Source organism: Cupressus sempervirens, chromosome 7, assembly GCF_028749045.1.
Source record: "Cupressus sempervirens isolate cs-2001-9-10 chromosome 7, ASM2874904v1, whole genome shotgun sequence".
Classification (NCBI taxonomy): Eukaryota; Viridiplantae; Streptophyta; class Pinopsida; order Cupressales; family Cupressaceae; genus Cupressus; species Cupressus sempervirens.
The window spans coordinates 670,313,224-670,331,225 of record NC_143124.1 but is presented as its reverse complement, the minus strand read 5'-3'; positions in this window follow the sequence as shown (position 1 = coordinate 670,331,225).

Genomic DNA, 18,002 nt, shown 5'->3' with positions numbered 1-18,002 from the left:
TGCAATAGTTGGAATATTGACATCATTTGAGCTAGATAACTATGATAATTATGTTCCTAGTTCTAGCAATCTTGAGTCTACATTTGAAGGTAAGTTCTCACTCAAGAAGAAAGCTAAATGGTCAAAAAGAAAAAAATCTAAAAGTGAAGAAGAAGATAGGTTTGATAGTGATCTTGAAACTATTGAAGCATTACTTGCAAGAAGGTATCACAAAGGCAAAGGAAAGTATAAAGGTAAAATTTCTTTAATTTGATTTTCTTGTGAAGAAGTTGGTCACATTGTTGCAAGGTACCCAAACAGAGAAGAAAAAGATGAAAAGAAGCACAACAAGTTCAAAGGAAAGAAGGATTTCAAGAACTTCAAGGACTATAAGGATAAAGGTAAGAAATCTTGTTATATGGTTAAAGATTCAAATAGTAATGATGATGATGAGATGGTCTGTATTGCTATAAAATATGAATTTGGTGATGAAGAAGATAAAATGACACTTATCTCTCATGTCAGAAAAAATGATACATGGATTATTGATAGTGGTTGTTCACATCATATGACCAATGATAAAAAAAAATTGAACATATAGAACACTATGTTGGTGGAAGTGTCAGATTTGGAAATAATGAACCATGTTGCATAAAGGGAAAAGGTTGTATCTCACTAATCAATGAACTTAGATGTGATAATGCTTATTGGGTTGAAGGACTAAAGAATAATATACTGAGTGTGGCACAATTGAATAACATTGGATTCAAGATAGAATTCATGAATGGAAAGGCCAAGCTGCTAGATGGAAAAGGGAATATAATTGGGTCTAGTAACCAAACAAAAGGTAACTTATTCTACCTAGATCTTAGTGAAAGTTCACATTTCATTGCTCAAATAGAAGAAAGTTGGTTACGACATAAAAGGTTGTGTCATGTAAACTTTGATAATCTTATCAAGATAAAAATAAACAAAAGAGTGAGATGTAGTCTTAGTTTGAGAAAAATTGATATGGGCCAATGCAAAAATTTTCAAATTGGTAAGATGGGAAAAACAAGTTTCAAAAGCAAGAACTATCATTCTGAAAAAGTCTTGGAGCTTATTCATACAGAATTATGTGGACCTATTGAAATTGAAAGCTATAGTGGAGATAAGCACTTTATTCTTTTTGTTGATGATTATTCTAGAATGATAACTATATAGTATCTAAAAGATAAGTCTAAAGCATTTCAAAAGTTTAAGTGGTATCTGACAAGAGTAGAGAAGGAAACTAGAAAGAAGCTGAAGTGTTTAAGATTAGATAGAGGTGGTGAATTTATTTCCAATAAATTCAATAAATTCTACACTAAAAAGGACTCAAAAGATAGGTATCAGTTGCTAGTACACCACAACAAAATGGTATAGCTAAAAGAAGGAACAGATCCATCACGGATTGTGTGAGAACTTTAATGATAGAAACAAATGTTGCAATCAAATACCAGAAGGAAGTAATCAGTGTTGCAGTGCATACCTTGAACATAGTATAGCTAAAGAAAGACTCAAATCAAACTTCTTATGAACTATGGTATGGTTGCAAACCTAACGTAAGTTACTTGAAAGTATTTGGCAAAAAATGTTATATCTTGAAGGAATCTAGGAAAGGTAAATTTGATGTCAAAGCTGATGAATGTATAATCCTAAGATATTCTTGCAAAAGTAAAGCATATAAATTTTTGAATTTATCCACTCATAAGATCATAGAAAGTGAACATGTAAGAATTGATGAGTTTGCAAAACATAGTGAAGAAGATAGCAACAAAGAACATGAGAACTATAGAAAGTTTATCTACTATGAACCTAATACATTGCCAAATCTAATTGGAAGTTAGCTGACTTCACCTCCCAAATCCCTAAAATATCTAGAAGCTACCGAGTTACATCTAATGCAACCCAAGTCATAGTCTAAAGGACCTAAGTCACAATCAGAGGCTACTAAGTTGCTATCAAAGAAAATTGAGTCTGAAGGACCGAAGTCACAAATAGTGGGACCCGAGCATGATACAAAAGATCATGGTGAGGCACTGGAACAAGTCCTAAATCCCAAGTACCTGGGTTGGAAAGATATGTCAGAAGGCACTATGTACTTGATCAGATCATTAGAGATAAGTTAGATGGAATAATGACAAGAAACAAATTGAAAGGTACATGTTTTCTTAATAAATTGGAACCTAGATCAGTTAGAGATGCTTTGGATAATGAAAGCTAGATAGACGCAATGACTAAAGAAATAAAATAGATAGAAAGGAATAAGACCTAGACTCTTTTTTCTAGACCCAAGGATAAGAATGTAATTGGCACAAAGTGTGTTTTCAGAAATAAGTTGAATGAAGATGGAGAAGTTTCGAGAGAAAAAGAAAGGTTAGTATGCAAAAGTTATTCTCAAGAAGAAGGTATTTATTATGGTGAAACTTCTACTCTTTTTGCAAGATTATAAGGTGTTATGGCTTTACTTTCTTATGTTGCACAGAAAGGATTTAAAGTTTATCAAATGGATGTGAAATCTACATTCTTGAATGGAATTCTTGAAGAGAAAGTTTACATAGAATAGCCAGAAGGTTTTTTTGATCCTAGAAAAGGGATATGGATTGTAAACTGCACAAAGCATTGTATGGTATCAAGCAAGTTCCCAGAGCTTGGTATGAAAGACTTCATAACTACTTGATAAATATTGGTTTTCAAAGTACAAATGATAAAAATAGCCTATACACCAAAGAAGAACCAAACAAGAAGATTGTGTTGGCAAATATATTTGTGGATGACACATTGTTCACTAAAAATGATGACTTGTGCAAAGCTTTTTCAAAATAAATGAGTAAGGAATTTGAGATGTTCATGTTTGGAGAGATTAAAAAAATTGTTGGATTGCAAATTCAATAGAAGAAAGATAGTATCTACATTACTCAATCCAAATATATCAAGCAGATACTAAAGAAATTTGGAATGAAGGATTCAAGACTAGTTGGAGCACCTATGTCTACTAGACATAAGCTTTTCAAGAATGATGTTTCCAAGGAAGTAGATCAAACCTCATACAAATCAATGATTAGTAAACTACAATATGTAGTGCATACAAGGCCTAATATTACATTAGTAGTTGGTATGGTGGAAAGATTCTCAACAAATCTTAAAGAAAACCATATGATGACAATCAAAATAATCATGAGGTATCTGAAGGGTACTGAATGTTAGAAATAGGGATTACTGGGGGGAGCGGGGGGAGGGGGGAGGTGAATCAGTAATCTACAAACTTTAGTCACCAACTAGATATCATTTCTTACTTTAAACCATATATAACAAAAATAATAAAGTAATGTTGAACAGTAATAGTAACCATGCACAAAGATAACTCATAACACCATATTTTGTTAACTAGGGAAACTCTAACCAAGGGAAAACCCTAGTGGGGATGATACCCACTAGATAATATACTGATATATAAATTCTTTGTTAGAGGATGGACCTTGTTAGGAGTCAATGAGAAAATTTAATATGAGTCCCTATTAAGAGACTTTGAATCCCTGTTAGGAGATTCCAACCCTGTTAGGAGTTTTCGTATAATAAATGCAAGTGATCCCACTGCCCATATAACACTTCCAATTACAAGAAGAGCTCACTACCCAAACAAGTAATTAGACTTTTGGAATATAGAAACTTTCTTAGTTCAATCATGAATCTTGAAATAGCTTCACAAACTTTGCATAAATCTCTTTCACAAAAGTTCACATACAATTGCTCAATATAACTTCTTCAAGATAGCATGATTACACACTTGAATCCACAAGATGTCCTTTTCATATATACCATGCCTTTATCGAAATTTTTGCTAGGTCAACTAAGACCAAAATGCACCTTTCCAACTTAGATTAAACATCTAGGATGTCAGCTCTAATTGGACAAGTAATTATTTTGTAAATAAAATAATCATTTCCTTCAATTCTACTATCTCATTTCATCAAAACACAAATATCTCTATTCTGTACAATTCGTACTAACTTCTAAGGTTATACACATCATCACCAACATGTATACTATCTCCATCTAACTTCACTAGTCATAACATGACGTCAACAACAAGTTATAAAAAAAAAAATACATTATTGTATATCAAATTCCACACTTAGACAATTTTCTGATTATCAAAAGCTAAGTATCTTTGTTTCCAAAGTTTCCTATAAGCATGTACATTATGTGTTTCCATAAATGAGAAAAATTGCATATCTCCATTAGCCAATTGTCAACACTAAAGACTATGGATTATGGTACAAGAAAGGAGGACATTTAGATTTAAAGGCCTTCATAGATGTTGACTGGGAAAGAAGTGTTGATGACAGGAAGAGTACTAGTGGTGGAGAGTTCTTTCTTGGTAAAAGACTAGTGTCTTGGAAAGTAAGGAGTAGAATTATATTTCTTAGTCTACAATAGAAGCAAAGTATGTTGCAACAACAGTTAATTTTTTCAATATTGTTTGGTTCAAGCAACTATTGGCAGGTATATATGAAGGTAGAAATCAAAGATCTAGTGGTTATCTTATGTGATAATAGCAGTGCAATTAATATATCAAGGAACCTAAGATGCATACCAAGACAAAGCATATTGCAATAAAATATCATTTTCTGAGGGAATCGGTGCAAGATAAAGAGGTAAGATTGTAATATGTGAATACTAAAGAACAAATTGAAAATTTTTTCACTAATCCATTACTTAAGGATGCATTTTTGTATCTAAGAGGTAAGTCAGTGGTTATTCCCCTATCTAAAGCTCACTAAATGAAGTTTAGTGATGCATCAACTAGTGCATGTTGAAGATCGGTCAAGTTGATGTAGTATGTAAAAGGGAAGATTGCATATGAATCATAACATGAGGTACATTGCTATTCACTAAATATTGTCTTTGGAATAAGATGTCAAATAGGGAGAGTTTTTTGTCATATTCACAGAAGTTTTATAAAGAGGGAGATTTCTGTGATGAGGGAGAATTCACAAAAATGTCAAAGAGGAAGAAGTTGGTATGGTATCAAACAAGGAATGTTTGCTAATAGAGGGAGAAACTAAAGGCAAAGGAAGTTCACATTGATAAAAGGAGTTCTCATAGATGAGAATCAAAATGAAACTAAGGATATTATCCTTACTATTATTTTTCTCTAGAATTTCATTGTATTATGACATGTTGTTTTTCCATCAAGGCCAAAGTGGGAGATTGTTGAAAAGAATTGGTTAATTGTGTATTTCCTTTGATATTGCACAAAATGTCACATCTTTACCAATAAGTGTATTTTGAGCTCATTCAAGTGATGAAGATAGTTTCTTGTATCTATTGAGCATTACAATGTTTTCCAAGTTTTTATGGTAGTGTCTACCAAGCTCACTCAAACGTCAAAGAGAAGTTCACAAAAGATGAATGTTAACCGAGCTCACTTGGGTAACAAAGGAAATGTTGGATGGAACTAGTGTTAACTAAGCTCACTTGGTTACCAAAGGAAGTTAGCAAAGATGCAATGTTAACTGAGTTCACTTGGTTAACACAGAAAAACCATTTTTGAGTTAGTGTCTACTGAGTAGGGTCGGCTAATGAAAGATTTTCTTGTTTTGGCATATTGAGTTCAATGAATTTGTTTGTTGGTTATACCTGATTGAGAATATGAATATTAATTATTCTAACTTGTATTCAAACCAACTTGAAAATGGATATGATAAAAGTATAAGATCAAATTGAGATTTGAATATGTGCAAGTGTGTGGAAGAATAGAAGATGCTAAGAGGAACCAAATTAGAAGGATAAGCAGAATATCTTTGAGGAGCTGAAAAGATACATTCAATCGATAAGGATCAAGTATTTGAGTTAGAATTGAGATCTATAATCAAAAATTCAGTTGCATCTAAATAAGGTCATCTCATTGTTACTCTCTAACTATTGTAGTAGTGATCTAAACCTCTTAACAGAGTTGGCTTAACAATTATTTGTAAATCCTCTAACAAAGTGGCATTTCTAGATTGAATTGTCTAAAGACCTCTAACAAGGCCACTCCTAAAAAGGTGATTAAATCCTCTAATAGGGTCGCACCTAATAGTGTGTTTTGTAACCTTTAACATGGTTGGCTCCTAATAGGGCTCACTTCAAAAGAGTGAAAATTAGTAACTAGTTACAATTGGTGCTTTTTTTCAAATTGAGTTTTCATGTTAAATCTTGGTGTCGCTTGTGCTCATGTTATTTATTTCATGTGTATACAATTAAGTTAATTAAGGTTAATCATAGATAATATCTTAATATTTTCATGTTAAATGTTTTCTGAGTTATAGTTTTTATTTTAACGGTTATCGAGTTACAACATATTATCAGTATTAATCGAGTGCCTATGTGTTTATCAAGCAACAAAATTTTTTGGTAAAGTTTATATTTTGTGCTAACATCTATAGTATATGGGATTTATTTTAGTGTTAATTGATTCACCCCTCCCCTCTTAGTTACTCCTCTTATATTTCTAACAACTTCATCTTGAAAATTAATTTCAAGATCATTTTGTATTTCTGCTAGTAGTTCTAGTTCAAGTTCTTCTTGCTAAGCATTTTCTTCCTAATGTTCAACATCTTCCTTGTGCATCTTAGCATCATTCTACTAATGTTTGAAACCTACAATATGTTGTTAGCATAAATGTTGATGATACTAGTTTGGGGGAGTATCCTAAGTATTGTAAAGTATTGACATGTTGCATTCATGACTATATTTATCATTGATGTCAACATAGTATGTTTTCTGTAAAGACTAGTTGAGTAGTAGACATTGATCTTAGTCATACAGACAATGGTTTGATTGTTTGGTGATGTGCGATCATGGAAATGTTCAACACAATATTCTGATGATGAGGTTCAATGCGCAGAGTCTAAGTCAAAGATGTACATAAGTTGTACCTAATTTATACAGAGTAGTTCAGAGATAGAGAATTTGGAAAGCGGTTCCTAATATTTTTTCACTATCTTTCATATGAAATGTAATCAAAAGATGCATAGTCAAGAAGTGACAATGAATAGTCTATTGATGATGTTAGCAAGTGTGTAAGCCTTAGTATCACACATGTGAAGTTTTGTATAGATTATAATCTAACATTGCTATTGTAATTATAATTAATTAATTATCTTATTATAAGTAATTAGGAAAGCCTCAAGGCTGACTCAAGAAATTATTTTGAAAATATGGTATAAAGGAAAAAGGTTTTCCTTGTACAAAAAGTGAGTATGAGTGTGATGATCATTGTATGAAGTAGGAAGTGTGAAAAGGAGTAGAGTGTTTGAGGAATGTGTGTAAGAAATTCAAGGGATTATTAGATGTGAGATTTGTGATCTAGTTACAAGATATGAAGGATTAGAAGTCTAGTTGACAAGACAAAGATAGAGGAAAGAAGTAAATTTCATTTCTATTATTCTACAAGGAATAATAAAAAGATCATTTGGATAGTGGGTTCATTAGTCTTAACCTTGAAGTTGTTTAGGCAGTGTGTCCAGCTTCTATAAATCCTAACACCATTGGTGTAATGCCTCACCAAGGGATCCAAAAGAATTAACTTAAAGTTTTACTAAGTTTTCCAAAAAAAAAAAAATTTGAATCATGAAAGATAAACCATTCCTATTAAACACATAGTAGCAAAAGCAATAATGTACCCCGGATCACGCTAGAGTTACCCTGGTAATCTCTCAATAGACCCCGGCGCCCTAGTGATCCCTATGCGGCCACTAGTATCCTCTTGTATTGACGAGGCATACTACGAAATGCAAGGTTGCAACCAAACGTTCTCTCTACTCCCATCCTAGTCTGTACTAGCACTCAAAGCATGAGCAAGAACATACAATTATCTTATTAGGTTAATTTTAATTCTTATTTAGTGTAATGTTTTCACTTATTAATAAAACTTACAATGAGTTACCCTGGTAGCCACTTACGGCCTTGGCCCCCATTGCAAGCCACTTCCCAACACTACAAGTAGATAACCTACCCTAGGCTCATGGAATCACAAATCATGAAATCACCTCAATCCTATACAAGCGACTGGAAAAATACCAAAAGATAATCCACAATAAGAACATCAAATCTCCATGAGCAACTAAAAAGCATCCATTGATAATCATGACCACATTAGTTCTCTATTAGCAACTGAAAGTATCAATGATAATCACAATATCCATCGATTCTCAACAAGCAACCAAAAAGGCATCTCAAAGCAAATAATACTGATTGAAGACTCTAAAATGGTTGAGTCAAAACATGTCACAACATGACAACATCAAGAATAAATCAACACTTCAGTCCCATCAAGGCCACTGGAAAGTAATCCAAGTATAACTGATTGATGACTCAAAAATGATTAAGTCAAGTATTTCATATACACCTCAGCTTCACACAAGAAAACTAGAAAGCAATAACAATCAGTAAATACAAACATCTCATAGAGCATACCATCACATTACCATGGTTGGGTTTTAAAAGAATTGACACCAAATAACATCAAAATGCCATCACATTCGCATAAACCCACGAGCCTCTAGTAGACATCCTATAACTGGTCAACAATCTAGTCAACCCCAAAACATGGATAGCATAAACAAACAAGATACAAACACATATTTTAGTTTGCTTTTGCAATCACATGGTTAAGCCAAATATGAGGTTTCAATTTTCATTCAAGTATATTTTCAAGTGTATTAAATTCATCATTTATTCTACCAATCAACCCATTTATCTCTTTGAATAAAACATAGGATTATCCCTCCATTATTTTAAAATAATTTTCTAAAAATAATAAAAGAATAATTATTTACTTATTTAAATCATTGAACTAGTTCCCATTGACTTTTAGATAAAATCAGTCACCTTATTTCACTAAAATTCAATATTACTAATTGAATAAAATTCCCTTTTTCTTTTTAATTTCACCAAAAACAATTAAAGGATAAGTAACCACCTAATATTAAAATTATAAAAAATATCGCTCTTTGATTTTCAAGAGATTCATCTTGACTCTATTATACCAATATAACAGCTTCCCTTAATTCTAAGAGCATCTCCCATTATGTAACTTAATTATTAATTTAATTTAATTAATTCTTTGATTAATTAAATTAATTAACAATTATGTAACTATATTAAAACTCTATGATTATCAGTCGACAATAATCTCATAGATTAAATTCAACTATACTCCACTCCATTAACATTCAAATTAGCAATTTAATAATAACTTGTTAATGACTAATAACAAGTTATATCAAAAATAAATCTACAATATCAATTTCATCATTATTGCTAATGAATTCTAATATCGATAACAATAATTAGAAACTTCAATTTATAACAATCCCTATCAATTAGCCTTAATTTAATTAAGCTAATTATTAATTCTACAAGCCAAATTTCTCAAATTCAATCAAACTAATCTCTCTTTTCAATTTAATAATAATTAAAAAATTATTATTAAATTAATAATTTATAGTTAACATTGTTAGTATATCAATTATAACATCTAACATTTATAAACAACAAATATTAATATTAATTAATGAGTATGTATATACGTTAAATAATATTTAATAACATATTTTATAACTAACAAATATACATTATCAAACTTAAACCTTTGTTAAACTTGATAACATTAACTTCTAATAATTAAAACAAACCATTAGTGCAAAGCGATTTCTAAATCACTGCAAGCCTTAATAATAATAATAATAAAATAGTTATTGCAAAGCGATTAATAAATATTAAAGAATTAATATCTAAACTTTATAATATAAAAAATCAACTTACATGCGATTCGAAAATCGCTGGAGGCTTTTTAAGCTATCGACCTAAATCATGATCCATGTAGCTTTTCCAACGCAAGTACTGCGTACGTAGCAGAATTCCATGCAAGTCAACAACGACTATGAGAGGAATGGGTCGGGAGGTTGGGATAAGTAGACCAGTCATTCAAAACAAGACGTGGAACATGATTGTGATATGTATGCACACTTATGCCATCTCTAAAGAAAATGTGATAATTCCATAATACTCAGGCTCCTCTCTTTTTCCAATTGCTTCTATATTGGGCTCTCTTTTTTTCTACATGCGTTAACAACTTAGGAAAAAGGATACACTACTTTTTACCCAAATGTCTATAAAAAGGATACATGGAGTGCAATATCAAGGTGAGAAATATAATTCAAATTTACCATCTCCGAGACCATCTAAGGCGCAATATCAAAAATCATGCATTTCTTGAATGAATATCTATATGTGTCCAAGCTTTGCTAGCCAACAATCATTACAACTGTGTTGACATTTTGTCAAACATTTCACACCCCTCTCTTGCATTTGGCTTATATTTTGTTTCCTATAAACAAATAATTTTGATACTTATGTTATAATTCTTTAGAATAACTAAGAGGGGGGGTGAATTAGTTATTCAAGATCCAAATGCCCTAATAAAACTTTTCTACAAATCCTTAATGGCACATAACTAAAATTATCATGCATGCACTTTGAACATTAACCAATCATGAAAAGTAAACATGCATCACACCATAACACCAAGAATTTGATAACCCAGAAACCCTCCAGATAAGAAGGTAAAACTGGAGTGGGGATGATACCCACAAAATAACTGCGTAATTGATTTTAACCACTTTTGATGGTCTGCCCTGTTAAAGGCTACAACACATTGTTAAATGTGACCTTGTTAGAGGATTTCACCATACTATTAGGAATGGGCCTGATTAAAGGACTTTGGAACACTCACTTGGAATGTCACCCTATTAAAAGATTTAAAATATGGCTATTAAACCAACCTAAGTCCATAGGATTTATCTTAACTGTTACAATTGCTAGAGAGTAACAACAATGGGTTTTGATCTGATACAACTTACAACATATCTTGCATATTACAGATCATACTTTGGTTCAATCCTTTGCTTGGCTTTAATCACTGCAGCTCTAAAAGCTTGTCATCTCAAGCTTCGTCATCTTGAGTCTTCTTACTCATCATACCAATGCAATCATATCTATGGTCACCTATTGAAGCAGATTATATGTGCTCTCTTCCACCTTAGCACCTTCTTTAGCACTTCATAATTTCATGCTTGACCACCACACTTTGCTTCATGACCTTATGACTCCTTAAATAGAAATTTGGAATACCTTTCTCGCTCAATTCTCCCTCTAAAACTTTAGGGTTTCAATAGGTTAGGTAAGATACAATGTACCTATCCTACATCTTGCTCTTATCTAGAAACTTCGTCTAGAATCCAATTGTATTTGCCAAAAATGGTTTACAAAGTGTTCTGTGCCACCAACTCATCATACTTATCTTCTATTTGATTCACAGAATTCTAGATAACTACCATGTCGGCTCAGATTTTGTGAATCTTTTATTTTCAAAATAATGCAGCAACTCAGCATTATTGATTTACTGATGCTTGGCACCTGAAGAAATTCTGTGAAACTTGACTCTTGAAATCTACTCAGCACTTCAATATCACTCGACACTTATATCTTGCTCGGCACTTATATCTTGCTTCGCACTTATTTATTTTATGCTACTCGGCACCTAAAGACCACTCGGCATACACCAAGTTGAACTTTACTCAGCTTCAACTAGAAATTTGTTCGGCACTAACTAGCTTGCTCGGCTCTTGATCTTTAATATATCTTGGTGTGTCCATCCTCTGTGTCTTAGAATATGTCATCAATACACTATTTCATCAATGGCTTAGCTGATCCTTACACTTCATTTCAACATCATAACTTCAACCTTTCTCTAGGTACTCTAGTTACATCTTATTGATTGCCACCTCCTTGTCAATCAACCATCTTATAGTATTTGGATCACTAAAGCAATTTTCATTCCTACAAGTGGCAAGTTTGACATCAATGACAAAACAATGATTGAGAACATTCTTTACCAGTTCCATTACTCTTTATTCATGAGCTTTTCAATCATTTCCAACAACTTACCACCAGTTTATAGGCTTTACGATTGTAACATATTTTGGGATGTTTGCATCTTAAATGCTAACCCTGATTCATCCTCAGTTAGTATTTATCATTCGCTTGATCATGTTCTACAGTTGGAAATGTTGATAGGTTTTTTTTTTTTTTAAGCTTCAAAAGTGCTCGAGCATTTTACACAATAACTTCGTGTTTGGGTTACCTGTTCTTCAATGCGACAAATCAGACTTCATTCTCTATTCATACCTTTAAGGATTCTTAGAAAAATTAGAAGAACTGAATAAATTTTTCTTCCTATGTCTCTTTTTGTGTGTTATATGTGTGACTCTCTGGCTCAAGCTTGAATCATTATTTTAATTTTTCTTGCTACTGGGCTGAAGAATTACTGATGTTCTCATCAAATGACTTTCTCAAGTTAAGAGTCTCAAGGATCGAGAACGTGGATTCTTTGGATACATCCCTTTGAACAATGTTTTATGAATTTCATCGACCATTCAAATTTTAACTTAGAATCTCTATTATAAATTTTCATTCCACTTTTAAATTCAACCCTTGTCTAATTAAATTCTCAATTCTATTTTAATTCAAACTCAAACCCAATTCAAAACCTAATTTCTTTCATAAGTGAAACTAGGGTCTTCTAATTGGGTTTTCCATTGATTTCTTTGCTCACAAGTAGAATCAACATGCATATCAATAATCCACAATATAGAACATTCATCACAAGAATTATCCAAGCAGTCATCTATCAAACACGATGAAGGCAGGAAGAGAAAGTGTGCAAATGGAATATGCAAAAATCATAGGTGCACCTGGATATTTGTGCTAATTTGTTATGCCTCATAAGTCCATAGAAAAATCCCTTCCTTCTCCAACATTTGTCATTCTTCCAAGAATAAAACCAACCAAAACCCCCAAGTGACTAGAAGTGCTTGTAGAAGCATATGAGCATGTAGAAGCATATGAGCTTCTTGAATGCATGTAAGCTTGTCCATACACACTAGGAGAGCCTCTATATAAAGGCCTCTAAGATGCATTAGAATGTGTCTAGAAAGAATTAGGAGATAAGCATGACAACTAAGCACATAAATTCCACAATAAGAAGATGAACATGATGAGGCGTATAGAATGTTGTAGACACCATGTGCTCAAATAATGCGCTGACTCCTAAGTGTAGACAACACGTGCATAATTAGAGTGCAAACTCATGTGTTGTCAACATGACAACTCACAAGTGTTCGCATACTCCTATGTGAATAAATATTAAAATAATGCACATTACTAATTAATATTCACTTTTATTTATTTACTATTAACTTATTAATTTTAAATCTCATGCACTTGTCATGTGGTCATGAAATTTTAATAAATTAATTTCTTTTCCATTTTTAAATTTATTTTTGAAACTTAATTGATAAAATATTTATTAACTTAAATAATATTATTTATCATTTATTTAAAAATAAACTCTAAATATATTATTATTAAAGTAAATTAATATTATCACATTCCAAATTTAAACTTATAACTTTTATCTTCAAATTTAATTCTTTTTATTCAATTAATTTTCTAATTAATTAAATAAAATAAAATATTATAATATTATAATAATTTTTCATTAAATTAAATCATTAATTAAATCTTTTAATTAGACTTAATTAATATAAATTCACTAAGAAAGAGTTCGGCAATGATAACAAAATGCAAACTAGGGTAGGCACTACAATTGGAATCTCCTAACAGGAACTCATATGTACTGAATATATTCATAGACTCCTAACAAGGTCCATCCTCTAAAAAGGAATATTTATTTTAGTACATGATTTTATGGGTACCATCCATTAGAAATAGAGATTACTTTTGGGGGGGGGTGTGGTGAATCAGTAATCTACAAACTTTAGTGGCCAACTAGATATTACTTTCACAAAAATTTGCTCACTTTCCAATTCACAATTACATAATCATAAGCACACTAGATACACAATAGCACACTCCTTATCACAAGAAGTCCTTTGCATAAATAGCATGCTTTTACATAAAATATTGTTGGGTCAGCTAAGACCACAATTCACTTTTTCAAGTTAGAGTAAACATCTAGGATGTTAGCCCTAATTGAACAAGTAATTTTTTTGCAACCAAAACAATTATTTCCTTCAATTCTATTGTCCTACTTCATCAAAACATGATTAACTTTGTTTCGTATAGTCTGTACAAACTTTCAAAGTTATACACATCATCACCAATATGTATACTATCTCCATCTAACTTCACTTGTCATAATATGATGTTTGCAATATGTTATAAACAAAACAATACATTGTTGTAAATCAAATTCTAAACTTAGACAATTTCCTGATAACCAAACACTAAGTATCTTTATTTTTGAGGTTTCCTATCAACATGTACATCATGTGTTGCCATTAATGATAACAATTATATATCACTATTAGCCAATTGTCAACAATCTCCCCCTTTGGCATTGATGGCAACAAAATAGGGAAAATTGGCTAAGTGACAAAAACAAACTATCAAAATAAACATTACATCTATTACAACTTTACAAATATGCTCCCCCTTTCAATATACTTCATACTGCATATGTATCTCTCCCCTTTATTATCCAATTTTTTTTCTTTCTAATTTTCTTTTGCTATTACTCTCCCTTTGACATAAATGACAAAAGTCTCAAAATGTCAAGATTCTGTCCAAAACTGTCAAAATTTCTTGTCCTTGCCTTTATGCTGAAATAATCTTCATACAATCATCAAAAATAGCCTTCAAACTGTCCATACCTTTGTTCCATGTTTTTTTGGTAAACTTTGTTGATGTGAGAATTGCACATAATGCATATGATACAATCTCAACTACATTGATATCTGAATACAAAAGATCTGTATATGTTTCTTTGGCCTTGACACATTCTTCTAGCTTCTTTTCAACAAATGATAACTTTAGAGCAATAGATTCTCAGAAATTAGATGTTCTCTTCAATGTATGCTCTTTCCAAAGTTCCATTTTCTTGATCTTGCTGTGATTACTGGTAACATGATTCTCAAAATCATTAATTTTGCTAGATGGGTGTTGGATTAGGCTAGATAAAGCCTCTAGCTCATCCATATTTGTCTCTATCTAATTGTCCAAGTCCTTAGTTAGTTTGTAAGATAAGGTACACTTAACATACAAAGCTTTCCCTTCCTACTGACATTTTCAAAGTTCTTTTATGCATGTATAAAGATTGACTAAGTCATTCTTGATATTCTGGAAAATGGTGCTAAACAAATTAGCGTCATGGGAAATTTGAGCTTTTACCTCTACAACATTTAGCAAATTTGTAAACTCTTCATCAAAAGACTTTAGCATTGCCTATGCTCTCAGTTCAGGATCTGACTTAGTATGTTATACAGTCAAAGTATTGTGCAATCTGTTAGTCACTTTCATGAATGATCTCTACAAACTCTTCACTGTCTTATTTTTCTATAGGATTTTGGTTAATGATGAAATCAGACCAGTCTGATCATCATCATTAGTGGCCAAACTAGCAAGAGAGAGCAGAGTAAATGAACTAGATGGTTTAGTCGCATCCTCTCTCTATTTTTTTGTTGCTTCCTTAGCTTTCCTCTATTCCTCTTCTTTCCTTTCATTTTCCTCTCTTTTTTTCTTCTCTTCTAATCTTTTCCTCTCTTCTTTCTTTTTTTTCTTTTTCCTATCTTCTTCTGTAACTCTGCTATTATCTTCATCTTTCTTTATTTTTCTTTCATCCTCACGCAATTTCTTCTTGGCTTCCTCTATCTTCAGCTTTTCAATTTCTATCAGCCTCTTTTCTTCCTTAATTTGTTTCAACTTCTCTTCAACATCTTCAGTATTAGGTACATTTGGTTCAAAACCACCAAATGGATTGGTATCATCAATGTTGATTATAACATTGGTTTTATCAATCTTCATAGTAGCCCCACTAACTGATACTTGCGTAGTTCTAGGAACTAGAGGAGTTGTTGTCTATGATTCTGACAACATCTAGCTAATAGTTGTAGTCTCCTTCCTCAATTTATCCTTCCCACCAACCATAAATAAGAATGACCTCAACTTATTTCTCAAGTATGGTGTATTCAGCAATCTCTTTATCTCATCTTCATCATCAATCTTGCAGATTATCCTTAGCATAGACTTCTGAAGTTCAAGGTCTTCTTCTCTTGTTGGAGTTTTCTTCTCTATGAGTCTCTCATAGGATTTCTAGTTCACTACTCCTTTTATATCCTTCATACTTAGATCATTTGTAATGATATGTCTTACAGTAGATATATCAATTTGATCGTTCTCAAAATTATTATAAAGATCATAAAATTTGTTCATCTAAAAAAAGTTTCCCTCATTGGCAATCATTTTGTTGATCTTCTCAATCTTTGGCTTCCATGGTTGCCAAGCTTTGTCTGTTGCTTGTTAGGTGGAGTCACCTATTTAGCTTACTTGGTTTCCTATTCCTCAACCTCTTCATCACTACTAGATTCAATTGTCAATAATGCTTTCTACTTCTTCCAAGTCCTATAGCCATCTGTTTGACTCTCTTAGTCTTTGTTGGTACTACTTTAGCCAATCTCTATGATTTTCTCTTATGTTCACTAGGTTGAACATCGAATATTGCTGCATATGGTATACTTTATCCTGAAGTTGTCTCAGCAACTAAAACTGACAAGGTTTGTATATTCAATACACCTTGTTTCATAGTCTGTCTCATAGCCTCAAACTCACTTTTTGTCATTCCGGCCTCAATAATGCCTTTTTCATTATTGACTCAACCTTCTTGTGAGATGCCTTCTCCAAGATTTCTTGATGAGCATGTTGTGTGACCTCATCATACATGCCAAATCTATATTCTGCCTTATCTTTCTCATAATTCAATAATAGATCAATGTAGCCAACTGCAACATCATCGCTCAACTCATAGCTCAAAGGATCCAAAAATGTTTCTTGAGGTTCTATTGCTTGAATGTATGTATAGTCAGTATCAACTAAAATACACATGTCTTTCTTGAACCTATCCACAATTGCAAGTGAGATCCTAAACCTTTGTTTCATCTCATTTTGGAATGTTCTTATAATCAAATTTCCACTATCCAATACCTTGTCTATAGAGTGTCTTCTACATACCTCTGATATCTTCTCCATAGTGCATCTATCACTACTCATTATATCTATTACTGAAAAGTAGGGAAATTTTTTCAGCACATAAAAGAACATGTGATTTAGCAATGATTGGAATCTAAATACACCATTCTTTGTCCTCTTAATCTTTTCAAGGTTCTCCAAAAGTTGCATTCTCAGAATTTCACTCAAATTCACTTGTTCTTTCTCAACACAAATCTTGTAAGTTGTGTATGTAAATCCTCATGAAAGTTCATCTATCTTAGAACTTTCACAAATTGAATAAGCTATTATTCAACTAAGAAATCTTGCATCATCCTTCTTGATGGAGCTGATTACCATAGCCTTCCCATTATAAACTGCCTTAGTGTAACTTTCTACTTTCTTCTCAACTAGTTTCTCTCCTATGGTTACACTGTCTTGTTTGCTAAGACTATTTACCTCATGAATAGGGTTGGTAGAGATGTCTTCTACATTATCTTGCATCCACAGCTTGCCATCATGAATCCTACACAATATGATTTGAGTCCATTCATCTGTATCTAGTTCATAGTAAAAATGATACTTAAACAAGTCCAATTCACTTAAATGTTCAAATTTGACCTTCACTATCATGTTATGGTTAAATACCAATTCCATATCCTTATTCATATATTCACTACCAACTGAGTCAAACTTGCAATTCAAATAGTTTTCTACATCTTCCAGATAGACTACGTTGTTCAAAGTGAGAGACAATGTAGATTTAGGGTTTCCTTCACTAGGTTTTATAGAAACTGCCTTAAACTTAGGTCTATCCTCATTCTTAACACTGTGAACAATTGACATATCCATAATTCTTATCAAAAATATCTCTTATAGAACAATTTTTT